The 27073-nt window shown below is 38.9% G+C and overlaps 1 long non-coding RNA gene across 1 annotated transcript; it reads left to right on the top strand.

The window, feature by feature from the left end:
* The first annotated feature begins 10934 nt into the window (after positions 1-10934).
* LOC135450251 (uncharacterized) lies at positions 10935-25709 on the top strand. Its single transcript, XR_010440982.1, has 3 exons — positions 10935-11040; positions 21151-21786; positions 22381-25709. It is a non-coding gene; the product is annotated as an uncharacterized LOC135450251 (long non-coding RNA).
* Positions 25710-27073: the final 1364 nt, after the last annotated feature.

The following is a 27073-nucleotide window of genomic DNA, read 5'->3' as shown; positions in this document are numbered from 1 at the left end:
ACACACAACTGCATCTGATGGCCACACCTCAGCCACCAGAGAGCACTTGTTACTCTTAAGCCATGATTCAACCTGAGATTGGTTCTGGAGACCCAGGGCAGATGCTCTAAAACCTGCTGCTGAAATTCAGGATGGAGGAGTCATCTGTCACAAGGAGCTTGAATCATGCCCAATTTGAGTGAGATCCAGAGCCAAACCAACAACCTAACTGCAGTCTTTGACAAAAATGCCTGGATTTAATGGCCAGCATCACATTCAAACCTAAAAGATTTCTGCAAGTCATTCAAAATGTACTCCAGAAATCTGTTTAATAAAACATTATCACTCCTTGCTAATTTGGTTCAAACTGCAAAGAAACAAGCAAACCAAAGGCAGAACCAACAATGGACATCAGAATTTGGTTTGCTTTGGTTTAACCAATTCTGAGTATGTAGTTAAATAAAGCAGATGTCAGCCACAAGGTGCACTGAGCCCAAATATGGACCAGCACAGCTCATAGCCAGCTCTTCAAGTCCCCAGAATCCTTCTTGCTACCACACAGGGGCTTGGTCTGAGTGTTTGCCATCATATTGAGTCTCCTTAGGCTTATGGAGAAGAAGAAGAAGAAGCAGGAAAATGGTTAATGTACAATGTACATGATTTTTTCCTGCATTCTTTTGTCCATCTTTTTTTTAAACCTGATGTAGAATAAGCTGCATGGGGAGAATACAAATATGCAGTTATAATACATGACAATGCAGCAAAATCCTGGACTCTGTCAATTACTGTGACACAGTATATTTTTATTTTATTCCTTTGGGAAAATATATCATTCAAGTAAAAAATCATTTGGACAATGCAACTACATGGAGAATATCCAGTGCATGAAGACACTCCTTTGCAGTGAGCTGCACATGGAGTGATATGGAAAATGTAAAGAAACTGAGGGAAAACTTCCTAGTCTAATTGGTGCCAAATGAGTGTCCCTCTAGAGCACACTTGTTGCTGTAAGTCACCTTCAGAGATGCCTTGAAGCTACAAGGGACATATCTGACTCCTTTTGCAGCAACAGTGCTCTGAAGAAATGGAAAAAACTCCATCAAAGCAGCCAAATGGGCAGCAGGAAGATTAACACCTGGGAGGAGGAGCTGCTTGGGAATGTATGGGGCAGGGCTGAAAATCACTTCCAAATTATTTTGTTCAAGACTCGAAGAGCTGCCCAGTAACATGCGCTAGACAGCCTTGGATTGTTCTGAGTGAACTGTTTCTGAAAGGAAGCCAAAAAATTGCATTTTGTTCACCTGGCAATAACTTCAAAATTAAGACTGAATTACTTTGAATTGTATTGTTGAAGATTTTTGAGCAAGTTGGGGAAAAAAAGAAAATAATCAGGAGGTGGCTTGCTAAATTGGGTTTTTATGCTCCTTAGCCCAAGCACAGAGCCAGGGAAGGGAGACCTCAATTATCTCCTCTCCCTGTGGGGACATGGACCTCTGGGCTTTGCTCCTGGGGCAGATTCTGGGCCCAAAGGCTGGGACAGGGCTGCTCTCCTGGGCCACTTCCCACCTCTAGGGTGGGAGCTGCATGGGGGCCTTGTGCAGCCCCTTCACTGGGGACACATCAGTGCACAATGAGGATGAGATCTCATGATGAGATTTGCTCTGAACAGAGCACTGAGTGAATTCTTTAACAGTGGAGAAAAATCTCCAAGTAGTGGGATATTAGGCTTGAGAATTTCAGTTGGGGTAGATGGCACTTTTCTTCTTCAGCCAACACTGTCAAGGAAGGATCAGTCAATTCCCATAATTCCTTTAACCATGTTGGTCTCCCATCTCCATTCACCTTCATATCTTTTTTATTAAAAAATAGGCCTTTTGCATCAGGAGATATGCATGAATTGTGAGTTATTTACTATAATATTGCATGATCATCTGAGTCTGTCCAAGTTTTCAGAACTCAGTATCCAGATCTGTATGCAACATGCCAGTTATTTTACCCTTTAAGTATCTACTTTTTTTTCCTTTGGGCTTGTACAATATGTTATTAAAAATTTTGAAGGAAATTAATCTGTTTTTCAGGCAATAAATTAAATAGAGATCACTCTTGAGAAAAAGTAGTGCATTATTTTAACTGCGAAATAAATCACAATGAAGATGACGTTTTTTCAGGCATGTAGATCAGTCAGTGTACATAAAAATACACCCAATCCTTTAATTATATCTAGGCTTTGAGTAGGCATTTCTTTAATAGCAATCAAAATGCTTCCACACACAGAAAAGCTTTCACCTTTTAAAGAATATTTTCCTTTGCAAATCTGGGTGACCAGCTAACCTTCATCCTGGGACAATCAGTGGGAAATGGGTGGTGGCGGCAGGGGCTGGCTGCAGGAGAAGCAGGTTGTGGGTGAGGGTCAGGCTGGGCAGCTCTTTGCAGGGGAGGTAAAGTTTCCCTTGTCTTCTTTGCATATTCATGTGGTGGACCTGGCTGTTAAATCACAGTTTTGATTTGCTTTCTTAACAGATTTCACTGGGTTAATTACGTGGAAAAATTGGTAGCGGTGTATATAACATATATCCAACTCTCTGGCAATAAATTAAAATTCCTTTAAGAGTCACAATGTTTTGTCATTTTCAAAAAAAAGACTCAAAGGTAAATGTTGATTTTAATATGGTTGCAGCTATTCCCTCATAAGTTTAGTGGTTAGAATAGCAGCATATCTTTCAATGAATACTTATGAGCTATTGATTAAAAAGGTAGCTGCAGAGCTTGTGGTGCAGGATATGCCTTGCATTTGGGAAACTGTATAGACATCTTCATATTAAACATATCCACAGCACCTCAAAAGATCAGGCTGGAACTGGAAATTGTAACCCTCTAGCAAAAGTTTAATGTTTGTTTAAAGGGGGCAGCTTTCTATTACATTGTTTGAACAGATCTCCTCAGACAATGATCATAACCTCGTTCCCTTCTCCTTCACACGCAGGTTATGATATCTATACTCTCCTTATCATATGTGACTTCACTTTTATGACCTGTCTCTGGCTCTCACCTGATTTTATGCTTGAAGCCAATGGGGACAGCCTCAGATTTTTGAGAAATTCTTGCAACAGCCTCATGCTTGACCCTGGGCAGGGAGATGGGATTTTTTTGTTGTTGCTCTTGGTGCAACCCCGGCGGGCGGAGAGCTGGGAGGTCCCCGCTCGGGGTCAGCCCTGCTGGAGTGGTGCGGGTGCAGGTGCGGGGCTCGGGGATGCTGCCATGTCCCCGGCGGCCCCGAACGGGGCTGGCTCCGGTCCCTCCGGCCGGCTCCGGCTCCGGGCGCCGGTCACTCTGGGCTCCGGTCCCCTCCGGCCGGCTCCGGTCCCCGGTCCCGCTCCCCCATCCCGGGCAGCCGCGTCCTGCCGGGAGAGCCGCGCTCCGCACCGACCTTACACACAGGGACACATTTTCCCGGGCAGAAATACCGGTGATTTTTCATGCACAATTTAGAAACTCTGGTTTTGAAAACATGACTTGTGGCTCTCGGGTTTTAATTTTTTTTTTTTAATATTTAATTTAAAAAAATTCATTGACAATGCCTTTTAGATCTGTTACTGCCTATAACTTCAGCATTTCGTGAAAAGGAGGCTGAAATTCTATACACTACAGGATCTATAATCCTAACCTATGCACTATAATCCTAACCTATACGCTTTATCAAAGACGAGCCGGCCAAAATAATGCATCGAAAAGTTTGCACATTAAGTTGGCCACTGAATGGCTGTTCCAGCCTGTGTAAAACAGCTACTATCCACTATGTGACTAAGAATTAAAAAATGGCTCCACCAGCCTAAAAATCAAATTTTGATACCTAAGCTATTAAAAATTAACAATGCTACCCTTTAAAAATGATTAGAGATGTGTGAGCAAGTTTTTATAGAAAGCTTATTTGGACAAGAGGCAGTGGCTGAGCAAGGAGGTAAAAAAGATCTCAGTCTGTACATCTTTGTGTGTATGGGAAGGGCACGTAGGATGTGGCTCCCAAGCCCAGCAATTCCCCCTCAGTCTCTGCGTTTGGTGAGCCTGCAAGGGCAGCAATAACAGCCCTGTGCTGCAGAGACTTCATATCCTCCTCCAGCTCGGTTCTCGTGCTGTGCTCTCAGCACTGGGGTTTTGCACCTAGGAAGGGCTAATAGGTACTAATTATGATTGTAGCAGCAGCTATTTTTGCTATACTTAGTGTGGTCCCACATGCTTAGGATTCTGGAAGACAAAGGGGACAAATTGAATGATTTTGGATGTGAAATTCATTTGCAGTGCTTTAATTCCTTAATCTAAGACTAAAGAGTGCATTGGATATGCTGGCCTAAGAGTGAATATGCTCTGAGCCTCCTGGGATTTTGTCTTACGTGAACTGGCCCCAAAAATTTCAGAAAATAGTTTAAACAAGATTTTTATTTTGTCCTCCCTCTCCCCTTTTTTTTGCTTTGCAGCAGAGTAAAATACAATTTTGCTGTATTTGGCAATGTATTCTATAAACACAGGAAACTGAAGGGCATGCATAACATTATTGGAGATTTCAAAAATGCACACAGTAATGAAGAATCAAATTCTCCTCTGAAATAATTCCACTGATTTCAGTGGAATTAGGCCAGTAGGGAACTTGATCCTTTACAAACTTGTTCAAATTCTACCAAAGTTTCATGCTGAAGCACATTCACAAACAGCTAGGATGACGTAAAAATGAAAAATTTATTAATTTGATTAAAATGCTTATATACTGTGCTTTCAGTACATATCTTTTTGTTGGTTTCATAAATAATTTAATATAAATTCTTGAAAATTCATTGGTAATTTTCTAAAGGCACACAAATAAAGTAGTGCTACTTAAAGCATACAAAGAAATTAATAAAAAAATTTAAATTAATGTGTCTAATCCCAAATTAAGGCATACTTATAAAAGTATTTTGCCAGGCTAAAACTAGCCTAAGGTTTTATACTTATACACAGCTGCAGTTTTTTCTTTATCTTTCCCTTTTGTAAATTTTTTTTCCTGCAGGCTTGAGTCCAACCCTATAATACCAATAAAAATGCATTGAGGGAATCAATATACTGATTATATGACTTTTTTTAAACAAGGTTGATCTTGTGATAGCAAATTAGTTTATGTTTTACTTAACACAAAATTTTCTTTAGCCTTAACTCAGAAGCAAATTTTTCTTTTAAGACACAAGGTTTTGTTTTTAAATAATTAACAGAGAAAAATGAACTTCAAAACTGTTCAATTAATTTGATAACAATAGCTTTTGAGGTATAAGTGCAACCATTTGGTCCACTCAAGCAATTAAATTAACAATAAGTGTACAGTGTGAAATAGATTTTAGTATATATGTCTCAACCGAGGGACATGCCATCCTCACTGCGGCAGGGAAGCGCTCACACTTCCAAAGACTAACTAAATCCCAGGAATATTCAGGTTTCCTCAAAAGCCTCTGTTATGAACAATAATTTAAATTACAAGTAGCTATTAAAAAATAGCAAATTAAACCTGGAGAATCCTCCATTTACTTAGGAGGCCAAGAGCTTTTTAAAGTTTCCTTTCCTAAACCAGATTTTGTTTTTTATTTACCTTCCCCTTGTCCCCCCATAGAATTCCTATGGAATATATGCATCACAGCTACTTAAATGTTCGAAAGTGAGAGCACAAATGTCAGCTAAAGGACATTATTCAGCACGAAACATCTGCACCATGTTGTGGAATCACGGTAATACTATAAGGAATAAGCTGAGCAGAAATTCCTGTGTCTAATATTGTTACACAATTTTATGTGATAAATAGCCAGAACAAATGCTCGTCAGAATTAGGTTTTTGTTCTATCTTATTCTGCAAAACTAATTTGTGAATGACCCCAAAGATAGATGATTTGTTAATTTGCAGATGTCTCTTCACTTTCCTCTCCGTCTCTGGCTGTTTCGGGAGATTAGGCATTTACTGACTCTGTGTGCATGTATAAAATATCTCTCTCCTAGGCATTTCTCAATCACTCATCGTCCCATGTTTAAGTGCTAAATATATGTATTAGGCACACACATGCCCACCCACAAATGTGAGATACATATACATATCTGCTAGCTAGACATTCAATTAAATATGTATTGTAAAAGGCATAAGTGATTTCAAAGATTTGAAGACAACCATGATGACAGTATATATTACTGTTAAATTCACCAAGGCACATCTGCAAAACAGACTAGGGACTTATCTGTAAATCTTCTCTTAGGAAGCTGAAGGTAAACATTATTTGTTTGCCAGAACAGTGTGGAAAAAAATATCTATGATTTCGAGAAATAGTTAGTGAAACCTTTGCTAAGGGAGTAGCAGTACATTTGCTTTTTAAATGAATTCATCTCAAGCAATCAGGATTTAGTTAAATGGACTAATGCCACTGAACGTTTCAGTCTGTCATTTGGGGTGTGAACACTGGCACTCAGAGGATACCTTTTAAGCACAATACATTTATGAACTCATTTCTTTTTCCCTGAGGATTAAAAAAATAATTTTTATGCACAGTATCAGTGGCCTTCTTTAATAATTTCCTCTCTGCCGCAGCTCACCTTTAGAAAAGATGGAGATTTTAACCACATATGGTAAAAGTTTTAGCCCTGGGGGGTTTATTATAGCAATATTCCTTTTCAGTGCACTGTCCACCATAACGGGTCTTAACATTTCCTCACCAGACAGACAGGCAGAGCAGCACAAAAATGAAACAAGCTATGTTTAGCAGAATTTTTACATACCATAATCTCTTTACCATGGTCAGGCAAGGCTGGAATTTTCAGGATGATCTCTTATGGCACAAATCCATTGCAGGACAGAGCTGATTTACAGCTTAGCACCATTCTCCACTCTTCACTGAGAGTAAGTTAAATGACCCAAGAATAACATTAATATGTACTATAACTAGATAGAATGGTGGTCTAAAGGGTGGTCTAAGGCATTATCTTTCACCCAAGGAAACTCAAGCTCATATATTGCCCAGAAATACTAATAAGGGTCAAGTATCATTACTATTTTAAGAGGTTGACAATGCAGTGAGTTATGGGGTATGATAGTGAAGCAGGGCTCTTCTCCTGCAGCCCTCTTGTCTCCCCTGTGTTATGTTTTGAACAAATCTTGGCTAAATTCAGACTCATCATTTTCCTTACTCTTTCATGGCTAACCTGGTTTAAAAATACCTGCTGACAATTTTTTTTTTTTGCTTGGGTGGGCCAATATGTTTAACCTTAGCTGAGTCCCACAGTAAACTTTTTCTTCCTTTTCTCCCTTTCATTAGGGAAGTAATTTAGAACTAAAAAAAAAACAACACCAAAACAACCTGGAAGAAACTGAAGTGCAATTTTAAAATCAGGTTAGGAGGGGCACTAAAATATTTCCCCAGTAAAAAGAAAGGTCTGACAAAACAGTAAATAGAAAAGTAAGATGTTGAAATTATTTTAAGACAGATGCCTTTTTAAACTGTATTAAGAACACCTATCATGGAGCCTGATTCCAGCAGTTCCTCACACAGGAGGTATTTTATCTTCACAACATCTGGCACTGTCAAGGAGGTACAGTTGTAGACCTTACCAGATGCAGACACTCCATACATAAAAGTACACTAACAAATCATACCATTAATAGCAGCACAACACAAGTGTTTCTTATACATCCATGAAGAGAACTATTCCATGGTTATGGGAAAGCTTAAAGGAAAAAAAAAGCCACAAAAAACCCCAAGAACCCTGAACAGAAATTTCTTGTAATTCTTAAAACATAAAAATAACTCAGAGAGCTTTATTTTCAGCTATTTTAATAGATGACTGACAAGAAGGCTTTTTTCTTCAGGGTGAAAAACTCCTTGTCCCATAAATCTGTGTGGTTGACATATCTAGGTAAATTTGTATCCTTGCTCAAAGGGATCACTGGTTTTATTCTCTATGGATTTTTCACTCACTCTGTTGTGGAAAGTGAGTTGAGGCAGAGAAAAAATTGCTTGATATTTGAAGGAAGGTTTACATTATTTTATATCATCCACACCGCTCTGTTGTCACTTGGTTTCTTTTATGAACTGTTTAAAACATGATAGTATACTACATAAACCTTGCCCATTTTTGAATATGGAGTTTGTTCCACACCCTGAAGGTCTTGAGCTCAATATTCCTCTCACGTTCTTTTCTGTTAATTGGACATAACTACATTAATCCCCAAATAAAACATGAAGGCATTTGGAAGATATATATTTATATAAAACACATGCTATGTTTCCTACTTTAATATTTTGTTTATTTATTTATTTTTCAGTCAAGGTGTCTCTGATAGTCTCTAATATAAATGAGCAGTATCTGTGGTTTAAGAAAGACGCCCTTGTTAGCAAACCTGAGCATCAGTGGCATTAAGGTAATTGCCAAAACCCAAGGATTTAGTTTGCATATGCATCTCTTGATCCTTCCCCTTTATATTTCACCATCAGGGATCAATAACCCATAGGACTCATCAGTAGAGTGAATGGGACGTACAAGAGAGGCAGAACTTCTTTTTCTGATCTCTTTTTCCTCTGGCAAATAAAGTCCCCACCGTTTTATTAAATGGTTAAGTAAATAAATAGGTCTCAGCAAAATAATCTTTTAAGATCAAAGCGCTGCTCCATGTTTTGTACAATATTATCATAACAAACTGCACAGAACAGCAGCGAGCTGCAGTCCCAGTGAATTATTTTAGTATATATGATACCATTCTTCTCAAAGCTGGAGTCATAACATGTTGTCAGGACTGTGTTTTCTATTTCTGCAGCACGCTTTAAAATTTAATTTTCTCCAAAACACGCAGTGCTTCTTGGAACTGAAGTGATTTCAGGAGCCTGTGCTGTGTTATGACAGCGGTGATGGTGGTGGTGCACGCTTGGCAGAGGGATTAGATATGGGTCAAATGTTTAACCATCTGGATTTGCCATGAGCTAAACCTTATTTTTGATACCTCTGTTGAGACTAAGAGGAAAGCGATTCCTCCTTCGCCCTTCCCAAACTTTCCCTTCCCCTCGGCGGGCTGGCGCGGCCGTGGAGCCGCACTTCTCCTACCACCCTGTGGCAATCGCATGCCATGACACACGCCAGCCCAGCCCGGGCTGCTGGCAGCGAGCTGCAGCCATCGACAGAGTTATTTGTCTTCTGGTGTTTAATTCTAGAACAATTAACTTATTTTCCTTGTTCTTTTTTTTTTTTTTTTTCCCCCCCAATACAAATAATACTCGCGTAGGTGCAGAGTGATAAAATGAAGTAAATCTGTAAAAGAGATTACTACTGCTAAACGCTTTTGGATGTGTAACTCAAACTGTATAAAAATAACTCTTAAATGCTGGAAGGGATAGACTCTGGTTCTGTGTCTGAGCTATTATAGATCTTAAAGAAAATATCTGGGCAGTATTTTAGGCACATCTATTTGCTTGCTTAGCGTATCAGGAGGTGATGAATGCAAGAAGTTATCTTGATCAAAAAGAGAAAGGTTAATACAATTAAAATTTTCTCACTGCATGCACATTTCACAAATTCCCTGCATTTTATAAGTAGCAGATGGCGTTCAAACAAATCAAGAAGCTGAAGCTAAAAAAACCACCCTGATGGAGAAACTCATATATTTCTTCAAACGATAAGATGAACTGCAGATGTTTGTTGAAGAGTACTGCTGACGCAGGCGACCTAAGAAGCAAAGGCTTAAAAAGAAGAGTCCAGTTGTGTTTAGCACTGGCCGACCACTCTAGCTGTCAGTGCATGATTTATGAAGCTTGCTTGCTAGATTTTATGTCCACAGAGAAATTTGGATTAAAAAAAGCCCGAGCGGTTATCTACGCTAACAAGGAACGTGGCAAACCCTGGCTGCAGCATACCTTACACCCAGTTTGCAAGTTTAGCTCTTCTGGACAGACAAAGATATTTAAGCAGCATAACTCACTTCCGTCAATCTTTCAGAGTTTTGACCAACGTGCTTTCATGCTTCTGCATTTCGTCCACATGGTTCTTGGTAGTGCTGCTGGAATACTGTGCTTATCTGACACCTGCAGTTAAATTAATCCCAAGTTAAGCCTGACAAAGTCACTAAAAGGAAAACAGTTGTCTGTTTAAGAACTTGGGAATCGGACACAAAACCAGCTGCTTGATACGTGCTGAAAAATCATTAGCAAGCACTTAAAAATTAATTTCAAGATTATGCTTGATAATGTTTACAAAACCTACAATTAACTCAGTGTTTTACTGGGACAAAGTCGCACCCTTATGTGTCAGTGTTTCCACACAGAAAATCACATGTTCTTAGGACTTGTTGCAACTTGGCTGTAAATATTTACTTTAGACAGTAGTTTAGTAGTACACAAGGTTACAGCCCAAAAGCAAATATTTCATACCAAGTCTCAAATATATGGATTTTCCCATTTGTAAATGATTCAGGCAGCCTTTCCCCTCCCTTAGAACTGCTAACTCAATCTATAAACATAAATACAGCATTTCAGAGGAGAAAGGATACAAATCACACATCAGTACAGTAGTCCTCAGGGAGTTTATTGTGGGGTAATTGGACCAAACAAGGGCCAACTTCTGGCCTGATTTACAGTCTCAACAAATCTGTTGACATCATCAGAGGTCCTAGGCAAGGAAGAATTTGGCTTTGAGGGGTGGGAAAGACTTCTAAATTATTCCAGCTTAGCCTCCCTAGGCTAACTCCTGCTCAGAAGGGGCACCATTATAAATGTGATTTGCAAGCAACTCAACTTGCTGGATGTGCATGGGTGTAACTCAGAGCAAGGCTTTGCCTCCCCAGCAATGCTTACTCATCAGTTCTGAATTTGGCTTCTCCAAACAATTATAACCCTCCACAGACATTGCATAACATCACTGAGCATGTGTGGTTTTCTTATATAATTCCTGGTTGCAAAGCAGAGCTCCAGGCTAGAAGCCAAGTCACACAGGGCATGAGCAGCTTCAGAAATAACCACCATTCAGGTTTGTTTACTGCAAGGAGCTCTCGAAGGAAACCATCAAATTAAGGAAAATAAAGTAAGTAACCAGCTTGTGCTGGTGCAGTTTTGTTATATCTTTCCTAGGATTGTCATCTTCCTGTAGGCTTGGGAAAAGGGTGTGGGGACAGGTTGGTGTGGCTGCAGGGATGTGGCTGCAGCAGCAGAGATGAGGGGCACCAGCATGCCCATGCAACACTGAAAAGGCATTTTGTAAGGTTTGCACAGGAATTTTGGGCTGTCAATGAACATTTACTCAGCTACAGCTGGAACTGGAAGTGACCCAGAGTAAGTGTCTCACAGGCCATGGCAAATTGCTTGGAGATTTCAGTGCATGTGACCATGTAATTATATCATATATATCTTCTAAATCACTGGTTTTGTGGTCCCAGAATGGTTACCACTGACTAAAGGGCAGCAGTGTCTTCATCTCAGGGTTGATATGAGGTAACAAGGGGCATAAAGTCTCTATTTCAGATTTCATGTGGGTCAATGTCTCTGAACTGGCAGATAGAATTTTTCTCATTTATTTTTGCGCCTTAGTGGGCCGTAATGTTTCTTCCAGTAGTTGCTCTGCTTCTGTGATTTTCACTGAATTTACAGTGGAGACAAACACTGGCAGTTCAGTCTGAGTCAGTGGTAGTGGTTCTGCCAGCCATGGAGTTTATGAATGTGCCTCATGACTCAGTTTTCTGCAGTTCTTGAGCAGTGTGCAATCAGAAATAAAAGAGATGTGTACAGGGTAGTTATGGTTATTGTCAAACACAGGAAATATTCGCAAACATGTCTTAAAATCTCAAGGAAGGTGCCTGGATCTATCCTGTGGGTGGGCTGTGTCTGTCTGTCTGTCTGTAACCACTGTGCAAGAGGACAGGTTTGTACTGATCTTTGGATGCTCTGGGAACCATTGGGTGCTGGGCTGGCTGCAGAGAATTAAATCTGGTGTGCAATGGGACTCTCCTACCTGCTTTATGATAGATTTCATATCCAGTTATGTGCCAAAGTTAATTCAAAAAGATGCTGCAAAGGACAGGATTGGAATCTCTGCCCTGTGCACTTAACATTGTTGCCTGCCTGGAGATGCTTTAGTGTGTCCATTTGGGAAAATCTTTCTGCCTCATCCTCCACCTCCTCAGGGCAAAAGATTTCTTCTAGTTTTCTGTTTGCATAGGACTTCAGAAAAAAGGGACACTGCTCCAGTTAGAAGAAGAGCCCTCAGTTTTCCCAAGGATATGGGTGATGTTATTGCCAGGGCATACAGTGTCACCAGACAGGTATAAAACTCACCTCCAGGGAATGCAAAATATGCAAAATTGACTTAGATACAGCTACAGCTTCCAGCACACTTTCCCCTTGCCTTCTTTCTTGCTGGAGGATGCTATGCCAAGCTGCTCTCCTGCCTGAGACAGTGTGAGCACTTGTCTTCCACTCACTTCTGTGGGACATGCACAAGGCAGAATCTGACTTTACAAGCTCTTACCATCCTTGGTAATGTCATTCCTTTGATAAGGCACAATATTATATACCTTTCTGCATTTCACATGTCATTAGATCTTTGATCATGAAAAGTCATAAATATAAATAAAGTATTATACTCTCCCAGCAAGCAGCAAAAGCATCTGTTTAGTCCCTGAAAGTGCTTGCAGAACAAACAGTGCTGTGAAATCATTGTTGGCAATGCCTGTGTTATTCTTGCTCCTGATAAATGCACTATTGAAATAAACCAGCTCTCTCAGCATTAATGATCATTTGATTAAAGAAAACTTTCTAGTTAACATTTTGTAACAATGTAATAAGTAACTTTCAATTAAATTTTTCTATATGTGGGGAAAATGTGTAATGAATAAATCAGTAAAGACCACATAATGGAAGCCTATTAGCAGGGTGAATATATTCTTGTAACTCAAATTTCTATACCACTTTAGTATTATCTTCTATCAGAAGAGAAGGTACAATTACCAATTTTATCTTATCTTAGACTTATTATTAAAGAGTAGTAAAGGAAACTTCATTCCAGAAGCTATAATGTGATTTTTGATTAATGGTGGGGTTTTTATGTGACAAGAATATTTCTCCTAGGCAAAGCAGGCACTTGTATCTTTGCCTGAACTGACTTGTTTCTGGCAGGCTTTTCACTCACAGAAAGTTTTGCTTCTCTGTAGACACATGTATTTTTCTGTATGTATAGCAGATTCGGGTGTACAGGATCTAATGCAATCTGAACATAATCTATGCTACATGAAAGGAATTAAGCCTTTACTTCACATTTTAATCCATTTAACAAGACTCACTAAGCAATAAACACCTTCCACTTTACCTTATGAAATGTCAAAGTTGTAAAGTGAAAGGTTACAAATATGAGCAAAATTCATCATCACTGGAAGTGTTGCAAGGAGGTCTCACACTTGCAGGTGGGTGCAATGGTTGTGGTTACTGGAAGCCACATGTAAATAATGATGGCCAATGGGGTGTCCAAGAAATTATTTGAAATACATGGAAAAGGGAATCCATTCAACATTTGTGACTACTTTACTACTCTCATTTAGATTTGTTTTTCCTAGATTCTCCTTAGTTTCAAATACCATAAATGTTACTTTGATTTCACTTGCAGTATCTATTTTTTCCCCTGCTCTTGCATTTTCTTTCATATAAATACACATAAATAAATTTATATACATGCATAGATATAAGTGCTTGTGTCAATTGTCCTGGTTTCATCTGAGATAAAGTTAATTTTCTTCCTAGTAGCTAGTATAGGGGTTTAGTACAAGATTTAGTACGAGAACAATACTGATGATACACTGATGTTTCTTTGCTGAGTAGTGTTTGTACCAAGTTATTCTCTCCTCCATCCTGCTGTGTGATGCTTAGTTGCTGGCTGGGGTTAAACCACATTAATATGTAAATATACACTCATATATTTATTTATTTGTGCATATGGGCAGGTATTTAGGTGATAACTCCAGGCTGGCTTATGTCTGACAAGTCCACCAATAAACTGGCACTGATTGGCATATTCTTCACTTCTCTTCCAATTTCTTAAAGTCTATTGCCAATATAAATTTCATAGGTCATTGAAAATGCATAGGGTCCTGGTGCACGGTGCTGCTGTATTGAATAGAAGGTTTGCTTCAAATTCTATACAATTCAGTGGGCATTATTCCAGGGAAAATAAGTGTTTGTGTCAGATGAGGTATACATTCAATTTAAATTGTGCAAAATGGGTGTTTTTACTGTTCCCTTCAAATGCCAACAGGTTGCTTTGGAGTGGGACTTCTGAACAGTTTTAACAATCTGTTTTTTCCCCTTCCCTTGAAAATACAGAAGCAATCAGTCATGTTCACACTCTTCATTCAATAAATGCTGGAAGAGTCAAAACCATGAAGCCTGCACAACCAAATGTCTGTTTCTGCCAAACTGTATGGAAGCAATATCTTTTCGGGTTGTACCCAAATTGGCTAAGTGAGCATGGCCAGCAGTGTTTCAACATCTGTGTTACTGCACATAAACCCTCTGGTGATTCACTGGCTGCTCCTGCTGCCTTCTCCACGGTATCTGTAAATATGCACAACATATGAAACACCTCTGTAAAGGCTCTTTCAGCTTGGAGGCCTTCTTCTGCCACAAAAACACCCCTGCTGATGATTCAGGTACAAATGGGCCACCAGTATATTTTCCAGGGCAAGCACAGGACTTATGAACTCCATTCAAGTTTGCAGCAGCACTGAGGACCCAGTGCAGATTTATCTATTCCCTTCAAAACTAGAAGAAAAAAAATGGGCCGTTCAATTAACCTCACATTAGTACAAGAAAGATGATGGCATAATTTTAAGTGTGTATTATCTTGCATGAAATATAATGCCTGTGCAGAATGATTTCCAGTTTCCCCTGCTTCTAATCTCTGAACAAATACAAACAAAAAACAGTAGCAGGTCAGAGCCCCCATAATTTATTCATTTTCCCTTCGACTGAAATATTTTACAGTCCTCCATTTATTTGCAATTTTTTGTTCTAAAGCAGAAATCCCCTCGAGATCTGGCATCTTGTTTGCAAGAGCGTCTGCAGGGAAAACAAGGCTGATGGCAGGTGCGAGAACAAAAAGGCTAAAATGAAATGGGATATGACATCTTCAGTTGTTGCATGGATGTCTGCAAACAGATTTAACGAGAGGCACTGGTTTTTACTGCAAAACCTCACAAATGGTTTTCCATCATGCAGAGCTTGCTCCTGTGTCCCTGCTGCGTTGGCCCCTGTTTTTCTCCTGTTTTTCTGCCCTTTGGTGTCTGCCTCTGCCCCACGCCAGGCTGGTGGCTCTGCCCTGCTGGTGATCCAAGCTGATGAACTGTGATTCTGAGCAATACCCAGAGAAGATAGGTATCCCCTCAGTCACAGGCATGAATTACACAGAGGGCAGGCCTTTTCTCATCTCAGGGTTTCATGGGGCAAGGGGAGCAGTGATTATGATCTTTTAATTAACATTGCATTTAACATAGCATGGAACAAAGGTGTTTGTTCTGGGGTTGGCGAAATAGACTCTGAAACAAACCTGAGATAATGGAACTTTTAGGCTTGGAGTTTGGGAGGAAGGCACATCCAGTGGGGTCATATTGTCCAAAGTCCCTGCACAGGGGGTTGCAACACAAAGGAAGGGGTTTAGACACTGGTAACAAATGCTACTGAGCTTCACTGCTCATCTGGCAGCTCAGGAGCCAGACCCTCCCTTGCCATCTGCAATTTCACAGAAAATCTTTGCCAAAAGAATAATCTTAAAAAAATGAGGACCCACAACCCCTTGCATCTTTCCAATATCTTATGCTGCTCTTACCTTCATTAATGTTCAAATTTTCAACAAACTATGGGATGGATATGAATCCTGAGGTTTCTTATGCTCTGTTTTGAGGCATTGTTAGTGTGAATTGATGACTCTGGTAATGGTGGGCATGGTCCAGCCAGGTTATTTAGTCATTTCACTGAATTAAAACTTGAAACTGTTCCTGTCATATTAGGCAAAATGCAGATTATGGGGACATTCCTCACACAGGTAAGGCTTGTTCATGTTGCTTAGGAAATGATGCTTATGCTTTTCTTTTCTTCCTTTCCACCTTTATCTCAACACAGCCCTTATTCCACCAGGACTTCTGATGGGGCTTCCCATTGTGTCAGGTGCTGTGTTCAGAGACCGATTCCACAAGTGCAAATATCTATGCAGGATTTGGGACTTTCATCACTACCTGGGCAAAAGCAGTGTCCAGTTGAAAAAAAAAAGAAAATGCCTTTAATGAGGTGAGAAAAATAAAAGCTGAAGGGTTCTGCAGTCCCTTGGTTGAGGCTGTACCTCTTCCATGTGTGCACCGAACCTCACACACCTGTAGCAGAAAAACCCTGCAACAGGGTGGCAGAAAAACCCTACAACAGCCAAAAGTAATAACATGGGATTTCAGAATAAACTGCAAAGGCAGAACAAACCATAAGGCCTGTGAACTATTACACTGGGTGTGATCCTCCTCTAACTTACAACTGGTGTAAATCAGTTTACAATTGATGTAGGACTGATACAGACCTGATGTTGCATAGATTAAACCCCTATTGAAATCAATGAAGTTAGGCAGGTATAAAACTCGAGGCAAAGGAGTGGAGAACTAATCTGATTATCTCAGAGTTATGAAAACACCATTTATTTTCAGAATTGACATACTTTGTGGTTTCTGCTGCTCGGCTCTCCAAACATTCCCTTACACTGAAAGCACCCTCGAAAACTTTAAAGATTTATTGCACAGCCCTCAGTTTGGGTAGGTAATTAATTGTGATGACTATTTATTTTGGAGCTGCTTTTGTGTATTTTTGGAGGAAGAAGGAAGTTTGCTGCCAGGCAAGAAGGAATCTTTGTTTTGCTTCTTATAATTTGTGGCTATGTCAGTGGCTGACTCATGAAGTTATAGGAATAGCTGCAATTGCTTTTTTCCTTTGTGAAAATGAACCGAGAATTTCCTAGTCCTCAGGTTTTTGTTTTGTTTTTTTTTTTTTTTTTTTTGCCTCCCAAGACTTTGGCATCTGTTGCTGTCAGATAATTTGTGGCAATGCCCACTTGACCCTTGGTTCATAGGTCGTCAGAATCTATATGAAGGGGGTTATTCTCTGCTATTGTTGAGCAAGGGATTTACATCCTAACTCGTATTAATGCTTGTAAATCTCTCATGCATCATTGACAAGAGGAGGCCTAAATTACAATCATATTTGCTTATGAATACTACCAGACCCCTGACACAATCCAAACAGCATGGAAATGGAATATTTGAGGAAGATGAAGTTTCAAGTGAAGTCTAACAGGAATCTGAACCCGCAACCCTTGCAGGAGTGCAACTAGTTAGATACTTAGAAATACATTATTAATTGTTTTAAAAGAAGCAAAATGTTTAGGAGAGGTATTGCAGCCTTGTGGCAACTGAGGCACACAGCTGCCTGAGCAGTGAGGGTGAACAGAGGGAGCTGCAGCAAGCCCTGGACCAGCTGGAATCAGGCAGGGAGCTCTGAGAGGAACTCATCAGCACAGGCACTTAAACTGTTGTTGATATGGCTTAAGAAAAAGAGCAATGTGAAATCAAATACATTTATAAACACTGCAAGCAGGCATGTTGGAGTCCACTCTCTAAGATCTATTTTTTATTGTAACCATCTCCATCTTGGTGTCAGGTATCTGAAGTAAACCAGATATTTATTTTGAAAATCATAGGAAAAGCTCCTTTTTTTAAACTAACGCTTTCAAGAATGTCACCGGCAATCAATATTCCTTTGAGGAGAAATCCTTGAGTAAGATGTGCATTTCCTCAAACACGAACAAATCCTGTGATGAATTCTGTGTGCCCTGCCTTTATTCAGTTATCATTAAATCCAAACTCCTCTTGAATCTTTAGAGTCTGTATTGGTGAAGGAGTTCAACATTTAGCTAACAAATTGATTTTGTGTGATTCAATCACCTTAAATACAGAAGAGTTCTTGGTAACCATAGAAAAATTATCTCAACACATGACACTTCAGAATTCAATCTAAAGTCTAAATAGTTTTGCTAATTCTGATAATAATATATACTTGTCAAAAGTAAAAATCAAAGACAGTGCAGTCAGTTAATCTGCAATTAAAAACAGTGTATGCTTGCATATTCAATGATAAAATTAAGATATCTAATGACTGAACAAATCAGAACTCCCAATTTTATCTCTGATTTTACCTTGTCAGAACTTTTTATTGGTTTTTTTTCACCCTGTGGGAGCACACTTACATATAGTCTACACTTCCCTAGATACAACATCAAGGACATTTTCCTCGGGTTGCTAAACTGAGGGACTGAGGGCCTGAAGGAGAAGCCTCTACTCATGCAATGGGTCCCTGTGACTCACAGGAGCTGGAGCTGCTGCACCAGTCCATTCTCTGTCACTGCATTCACTGCCACAAACGTTACAAATTCAAAAACGGAAAAATTTCAATAAGTTTTTCTTTCTGGAAGCAGAGGTCCATTACTTTTAAAAAATCCTTCACAGCAGTTTTCTCATGTGCCTAAAAGATATTTTTCATTATTATTGAAGAAGCTGAAATATTATATTAAAAATAATTATTTACAATTATCAGTTATTTATTAACAATTTCTTTAATTTCTTAGATATTCATGAATATTTGCTGAGAAAGTTTTTGACAGCTTGGTGTCCTTTAACTTTGGACCTATTTGTTTCAGTTCAGATGTTCAGTAACTGATGATAATGTTATAAACATCATAGATGTTTCAAAGAAAAAACAGATGCATCTTTCTATGTGAGGAGCAAACCAGTTCCCACACTGGTTATCTCATCTAATTCTTAATAAATGATGAACATATGATAAATTTTATGTTACTTATAGGGTGAGAGATGTATGTGCATATACATAATATATCCTATATCACAGATACATTATTAAGCCATAATCACAAAAAAAGGATATTAAAGAAACACTTATAAATTAAGTGCTGTCAAAGATGTGTATGTGGGTTTAAGGCTGTCCATTTTACAGATATTATGTCTCATCATTTAAACTCCAAGTTAAATATCAGAACAAATCACTCTTTTGCAGGAAATAATAGAAAAACAAAGAAATGTAACTTAAGCACAATTCAATTAGATGCAAGGGAATTGAGCACCTCAATTCTTAATGAAATTAATGATCTTTTATAATCACAAATGGCCAGACCTTAATTTTACTTGCTATTTAAAAGATGACACCTAGAGTAAAGTCATGTCCCATAAACCATTAAGTGTCTCTGGGATTCAGGAAAGACTGTCCCTGCCTGGATTAGTAAGAGTGTCTTGGCACACCTTTAATACTTCCAATACCAAGACAGCTCAATTATGACTGCAAGATTTTGATTAAAAGGTAAGTGGAGCATCCCAATGCCAAATGAGATCAAGCAAAGGGCACTCATTAGCTTCTGTGGAATATGGCATCTGCCTGAAAGTCTCATCAACAGCCATTGTCAAATGCAGCTACTTTGCATTTTTACAAACCTGGATATAAATAAGTCCAAAATAGCAGAGGAGTGATTTTTAAAATTATGTTAACCTTAGTTAAATATTAAACCAGTTTTTCCTTATGTCTAAGCAAAACCTACATCTCCCTGCAATCCCTTTACCTTCTGTTAACAATCTGTAGAATATCTTATTTTACTCCTTTCCCCAGATATCTTTTATCAATTTTATGCCTATTGTCTCACTCATTTCAGGGCTTATCAGAAAGAATTTGACATAATACATTTTAATAAACTGTTAGAATTTTCTTCAAAACAGAAATCTTTCCACCAGCAGCTGAGTTAGGATTGACTTCCAAAAAAATTACTCTCACAATAAAAGAGATAAGCTTTCACTATCTGAGAAATATCTGAGAAATAATAGTGTGAGAAAGTTAATAAGTTGGGAAAGTCACCCCAAATTTTAGTTACTGAAGTTGGGAGGACAGGGTTTCTTGTGCAACATAGGATTGCACCAAAGGAAGAGGTCAAGTGTCTTGGGACTTTGGTTTCACCCAAATAAGTATAGACTGACTCATGGCATTGACTTCAAGCTTGTACAAATGGATGTAAAATGAAAAAAATAATGAAGCAATATTAGAAATGTCAGTCTATCAGAGCCTGAACAATAGCAGGATTTCGGCAAAACTTCCCCCCTATTTTGCAAACCCTGTAAGCTTTCTGAGCTGAGCAATAATGACTATTTCTTCGTATCCCCTCATTATAACTTTCCTACAAATAGTTCTTGACAGTAGAGTCATTATCCCAAAGTTCTAGAATACAAAAATTTTATACATGGAGACACTTTTGTTCTTTCTGTGAGACCCTCACATTACCAGATGGTAAATTACTGCATTTTTCCTCCTGAAGGGCTGGGAAGATATAGCCCATACTAACTTAATCTGAGCTTGATGAAGTGGTTTGTATTTGAGATAACAAGATTAGATTATCACAGTTTATTAGTTTAAAGTCTTTCTGACAGAGCCTTGTGTTACCTGATATTAAACCATGAATCATCTCTGCGTGCACTCCACGGGCCAAGTCCTCCCCTGGCATAAAATGACACAACTCCACTGATGTCCTCCCTCAGAGCTGCCCTGGCCAAGCCCAGCTGAGGATCTGGCCCTTCTCACACAATATTTTATTGAAACATCAGCCTTTAGAGAGCTCACTAGTCTGATCTCCCTCACCAGTCCAGGTTAGCCATGCCCTGGGGGCAGCCATGGTAATCTCCTTTCAATCTGTACTTCTGGAGTGGAATTGTTTGGAAGTAATTCTTTCAGCTGCACACCTCGCTTTTGGGACCTTTGCCAAGAGGCTTCTTGCTCTGTTTTGAAATAAAGACTCACATCTCTACTGAGATTTTGGCTCTATTCCCTGTTGCAGAATTTTCAGTAAGTTATTAGGTGCATCATTACCCCATTTCATTTCCTGGCTGTTCTGACTACCACCCTCCTACTTCTACACTGAAGCCACCAAGATCTTTTCCTCAGCCTGAGTACCTGATCCAAATCCCGCTGAATTCCATTCAAAGTTTCTCAGCAAACTCCATCAGACTCCTAGGAGAAAATAAAGAAAGATATCTAAAAGTTTCTGATCATTAAATCTCTTATGCCACAGGTTGAGATGCTGGAGTGGAGCACAGACAAGCAACAGGGAGATGAGATTTTCATCACTGCAATGTCTTCTACAGGTTTTCCTTTGCCTCTGTACCTGCAGGAAGAAAATCTCTTGGCAAGCATCGGGTTATGGACTTTGTTTCCATTTGGACCATTCTGCTTCCTGCTGAAAATGAGCAACTGACTGCACTGGAAACTTTCTGCAATTTGCTCAGGTTCATAATTTTCAAGGAGAGAGAAGATTTTAAAGATGTGAAATAACTATTTGTGGGTCTCTAAGTTTACTTGAGTGTCTGAAGTTATTCCATAATATACCAGTGGGGTATCATGCTGATTCATATTTCTGCATTCTCTGTGTTCAGTCTCATAGAGTGCCTTGTTAGGAGCAAGAGCAGGAGAAAGGACAAGCATTCAGACAGGTTTCCCTGAATAATGCTCATGGTTCATCCTTTGGATTCAAGCAGTTGGCTTAAAAAAAAATAGGTTTTTTAGAGAGAAGGAAAAACTGAATGCAGCGGGAGTGTCTTCCATACATACTCCTGAAGGCCGATAAAATCTAATCTTCTTGAACACAAAAAAACCAAATAGTAGGAGATCCCTCCTTTGCCTATGCTTCCAGCCCACATCTTGAACTCTGGTAAATAATCTCACTTTCTCTTTCTGGACTTCTGCCCCATGTCTGCATGTCCTCTGCTTCTCCCTCCTCGCTTCAGCAGATATTCCTCAATGGCCAGGCAGTTGCCTGTGCTGTTTGGGTGATGACATGTTTCTTGGCTCTGATTTGGAGACTGCTACAGTTTCATAAGTGACTGTAAGTGCTTCTTTTCAGCTCTCTGGAATGAGGGGCAGTTGTTACACCTTGGGCCTCAAATACATTTTGTCCAGCCAAGACCAACTTCTTCATCACCTCATTGAGCCAGCACTGCTCCTGCACACTCTGTTGGCTTGTCCTCCAACATCCTTCTGAGTCTGCTGCTTTCCTCTTCTCCCATTGCTCTGATACCTCCTTCATCTCAAACAGACACAAAAATGTTCATGAACAACTGAAATCCCCTTTAATGCTTGCTTTTCCTTCAGGTCCTAAAACCTGACTGTATTTTGGATAGAGATTGCTGTTGTTTCAGCTCTTTGGTTCCATGCTACTGCTTGTATTATAATTTTACAATAATAATACAATTTTAACTCCCAGAAACCTGCCTGATTGTTTTTTTCTGTTTCTTTGCTCATACAGACTAACAGCTTGGATGCCTGCTGGATTCTGAGCAACAGAACCTGCCCCGTGTGACACCCAGTGTTTTCTCAGAAGTTATTCTCCTCACTGTTAGTGGTCTTCAATAGAAAACCTCTCAAAACAAAAGTAGGCAAAAAATGCACCCATCAGAAATTGTGTGTGTTTGGTCCTGGAGCAGAAGATCAGGAACAAAAGTTGGTTGAGCTTTTTACCTCTGACTTGACAGGGAAAAATTAGAGGGCATATCAGAGAAAGCAGAGATTAATGAAGGATTCCTAGAACAGTAGAGGACTTTAGAAACTCTTTTTAGGGGAACAGCACTAGTTCTTAAAAGAAAGGAATGGCTCTGCTGCCAAGTGTTTCAGAGCATTAATTATCCATTTTTGCCAAGAGTTTGGAAACAGAACCATGGAACAGTTTGGGTTGGAGAGACCTTTAAAGGTCATGTAGTCCAAGCCCCCCACTGTAAGCAGAGACATCTGTAATTCCAACAGGTTGTTCAGACTCCTGTCCAAATTCTCCCTTAACATTTCCAGGGATGAGGCTTCTGCCACTGCCAGAGACTCAGCTCTGGTAAATCACTTGGGAATCCTCTCACTCGCCTCAGCTCCTATCCAGACCAGATCTCAACAGAGATTTTAAAAGATTTCTTCAGAAAAGCATCAGAAACAGTTTCAATTCAGTGCTGGGAAATGAGACACTCGGCACTAACAGATTTAATATTCATCTTGTCACATACTAGGTTGCCCTACTGATCTTTGAGCTGCTCACACAAAAAGCATCCTATCGAGTTTCTGCTGAAATATCTTGAATGCTCAGCAGCACAACCATGCAGAGGAATATACATAACAGGAAATTATTTTTTCTCCAAAATTTTGATGCACTGTTTACAGATAAAATGGCAAAATACAGTAAATATATACCTATGCACATTCGATTGTATACTTATAAAAATATTCATCTTATAAACACTTTATTTGAAATTTCTGATTATTAAAACATAAATTAAATTTTGTTATCTATGTGTACTCAACTTTGTTAGAAATGCTATTAAAGCTTCAGGCTGTTTAAACAATAATACTCTGGATATCTAAAAAGCCTTCCAGGCTTCATGAGGGCTTTTTTCAGGCTCTTCATAGACATTAATTAAAGCTGTGAGAAACTCTGGGTTCTTGGTACTATTTACACCTGTTTAATACTGCCTCACGTGCTACATCTTAGGTCAAACAGCAAATCAGTAACAAAACCAGTGTCAGAACTGGAGTATCAGAACTCCTGAGACCTGCCAGAGCTATTGGACATTGTCTTCCACCAGACTACACTATCAGTTATAGAAAATAACTTTTGATTGCTCAGAGAACCATCCGAGTACAGTTACTATTAACACTTATCACAAAAAGCTGTGTAAGCAGACTGAAGGAAACTCCCCCCAAACTTGTAAATGTGCTATTGACAGGCAATTTCATTAAATCTGGTTTCACTTTATTTGGGTTATATATTCCATTTCATAAAAACCTTATCGTAAAGATCTAAATCTGTGAAGAAAGACATTAAGCAATTCTTTATTATCTCTGCTGGTCCATTAAAATAAATCTCATCTATCCCTTCCCCTATTATTTCAGGGAGTGCAAGGGCTGATGTATTTTGGCATAATTGCTTTGGCATCCCAGGTTTGTTCTGTCACTGCTGTTGTGCAAGTGCATTTGAAGGAGTAATCATCTTTTTTCTGTATGGCCCATCACCATGGTGTATAAGCAATATACAGGCTGCAGATTTTGTAATAGGTAAAGTTTTCAAAAATTTTATTGGCAATTTTTTTGATAAAGACACATGTCAGACTGCACCCAGCTTATTCATACACTGTAAGGAGTTCTCTGGCTTCCTAATTTATTAACAATGGTCATTTGTTACACTGACAACTTAGAAAAACAGATCACTCAGAAGTCATGATGGGGTAATTCTGCTTCTTGGAGCCTCTGCAATGAATCACCATTTTCCCTCCCTCCCTTGACCTAATTTCAAAATCATATACCTGTGTAAAATATTGTGATGAGAATTGTGTCTAATTATCTTCTAAATTTTTCTTTTAATTGCTAGAAGGATACCCATTCTTGAATAAGGGAGGTATTAATGATGTAATAGTGTTAGAGAGTCCTTGAAATCTAGATTAATTATTAGTTGTGTGGACTTCTGAGAGTTTTTGATGTATTCATTTGCATTCACAAAGATGGCTTTTTAATTAAAGAGAGTTTTTGAACTTATACAAATGAGCCTTTTGCACATGTCCCCAGAAACGTGGAAAGTGTTAAAAGTGAGAAGAATCGAAATTTTCCTGAAACATTACCTCCCGCTGCAAACACTGAATGGCCAAAAGCATTTGAAACTCCAGACCTCATGTCAGCAGCTCCAGCAGATCTCGAAGACCAAGCAGAATTATAAAAGCCTGAGCTTGTTTCAAATACCACAGAAATGGTTCTGTACAAAAGAACAATGTCAGAATATCTGATTTCCATTTCAGCTTCCACCGCAGCATATGTTTCTACCTTTACCTGCATGCTTATTTTTTCCTCTTTAGAAATTAGATCCTCTTTCCCAAGGACTCCAATGTTAAATGTTTCCTCATTGTAACTCTTATGATCCCTTGTTGCCACCTCAGACTTCTGGTTTTTCTTTCTTTTTCTTTGTTCGAGATCAAGAGAACAAACCGAAAGCTCTGAGTCTCCAGGTCTGTTTCACAGATTTATAAATGGTACCATATTTCCTGTATTACAGCCATTCAGTTCTTAATGCAGCCTAACATCTAATTTACAATTTTGACTGTTGCTACGTATTGAATTTGAGCAGATGTCTTTACTGAGCTGTCCATAGTGATGCCTAAATCATTTTCCGAGAAGTTCACAGCAAATTTGGATTCCAGAGAAGTGAATACATAGTTTAATTTGTACCTTTTAAAGTAAATTATTTTGTAAAGAAGTGGATCTCATGTTACAGAATACTGTCTGATTTCCTCATTTTTGTGAGATATACCCAGAGCCACTCATTCACCTCTGCCAAGGCTGGCTGCCTAATTTCAGTTTTCAGCATGAGCATAATACCAGCCCCTTATCACAATTGTGGTTCTAGTCCAGAACTGGGACTTTAAACCTCCTCCACGGTCCTGTCTCTTCCACAGTTCCCACTCACACACAAAACTGCAATCCAGACTTACAGGTGTCCTTATTTTGGTCTTGTGATGACTTTTTAAATCTGTATCACGAATATCCACTGATCTTCCCACATCTCCTCTTGTTTAAGTCTTTGTAAGGGGGAATAAAACAGATTTATTTGAATCTATTTCCTCCTGTGCTTTTCTTGGAGATAAAGTCCTTCAGAGTACCACTATAATCTTCATAACTTTTGTTGTCTGTTTAACCTGGCCATTATATTATATCCAGTATATGGTATATTTATAATATATACTATATATATTATGTACATAGTATATGCATAGTATATATGTAGTATATATATATATATACTATATAGTGTATATATATACATACTACATATATAATATATATATAGTATAAACGATATCTATATAGTATATATACTATATATACTATATAGATATAATTTATACTATATATAGTATAATGGCCAGCACGAGCTACCTGGCCATATATTCTATATCCACTTAGAGCACATCTATTTCAAGTTACATTTCCAGGAGAATTAATGTTTGATCTAAATTTCCCTAAAACAAAGTAAATATTTGACTAAATCAGAGCTATTTTTTATTTTTACTGTTGTTCATGCCCTCTGTTTCCAGGTCTTTTGTCTCTGATGTTGTCTAAACTTGATGACATGTGCCAGGTACATGGTAATGTAGGTATTAATCTTTCAATTTGTTGGAAAATAACACTAAATGCCATTTTGGTTCCCATTCCTCTTCTATGTTTATTCATGTTTTCATTTTGTTATGAGGCACATTTTATTATGAAATATTTAATTTCAGCCTCTGGTTACTTGTGTTCCCAGTTTCTTGCAGTTCTCAGACATGGAGCCATCTATTCCCGCCTTCCAGAAACTTTTCCTTCTTCACTTCACTTGGGGAAAAGTTTAATTTTCAAATCATATTTTCTGTTGGTGGAATAGATGGTTGCAGCTCGGATCTTGACTCTTTCTTCCCTGGTAGCTTTCCTGCTCTGTAATTGCATTTGGTAGTGAAATGTGAACACTATCCATGGTTCTGTCAGTTTTCCCTTAAACATATTCCATGTTGATTTCCTTCCCTGAATCTTCCCTTTAGTATATTTCTACAGAAATAAATGATGTATTTTTTTTCCTTCCCCTTCACATGCATACATATCCAGCCGTAAATTCCTTAAAATCCAAATTGTTTAAGGTCTCATACTGTGTACCAGCTCATGTCCTGCAGCAGAGGGGCTGTTCCGAGGACCAGCACCTCCTCTCACCCAAATATTCCTTTCCCTGACCATCTTCTAAGGCAATGCTCAACCAGCCAAGCCAGGACACACAAAGGCATTTGTTCTTCACCAAATTTTTTGTTCTCCTCCTTCCAGTGTTTTCCAGTGACCTACAGCATTGGAATTGTTTCTATCGCAGTTTCCACTGCTCTCGGTTTTGCAGTGAAATGGGAATTTTACCTGTGAGGTTTCTGCATCAAGGTCTGCACGAAGACCTTGAGACC

The sequence above is a fragment of the Zonotrichia leucophrys genome, chromosome 7, assembly GCF_028769735.1.
Source record: "Zonotrichia leucophrys gambelii isolate GWCS_2022_RI chromosome 7, RI_Zleu_2.0, whole genome shotgun sequence".
Lineage (NCBI taxonomy): Eukaryota > Metazoa > Chordata > Aves > Passeriformes > Passerellidae > Zonotrichia > Zonotrichia leucophrys.
This window is presented reverse-complemented; position numbering and strand designations above follow the sequence as displayed.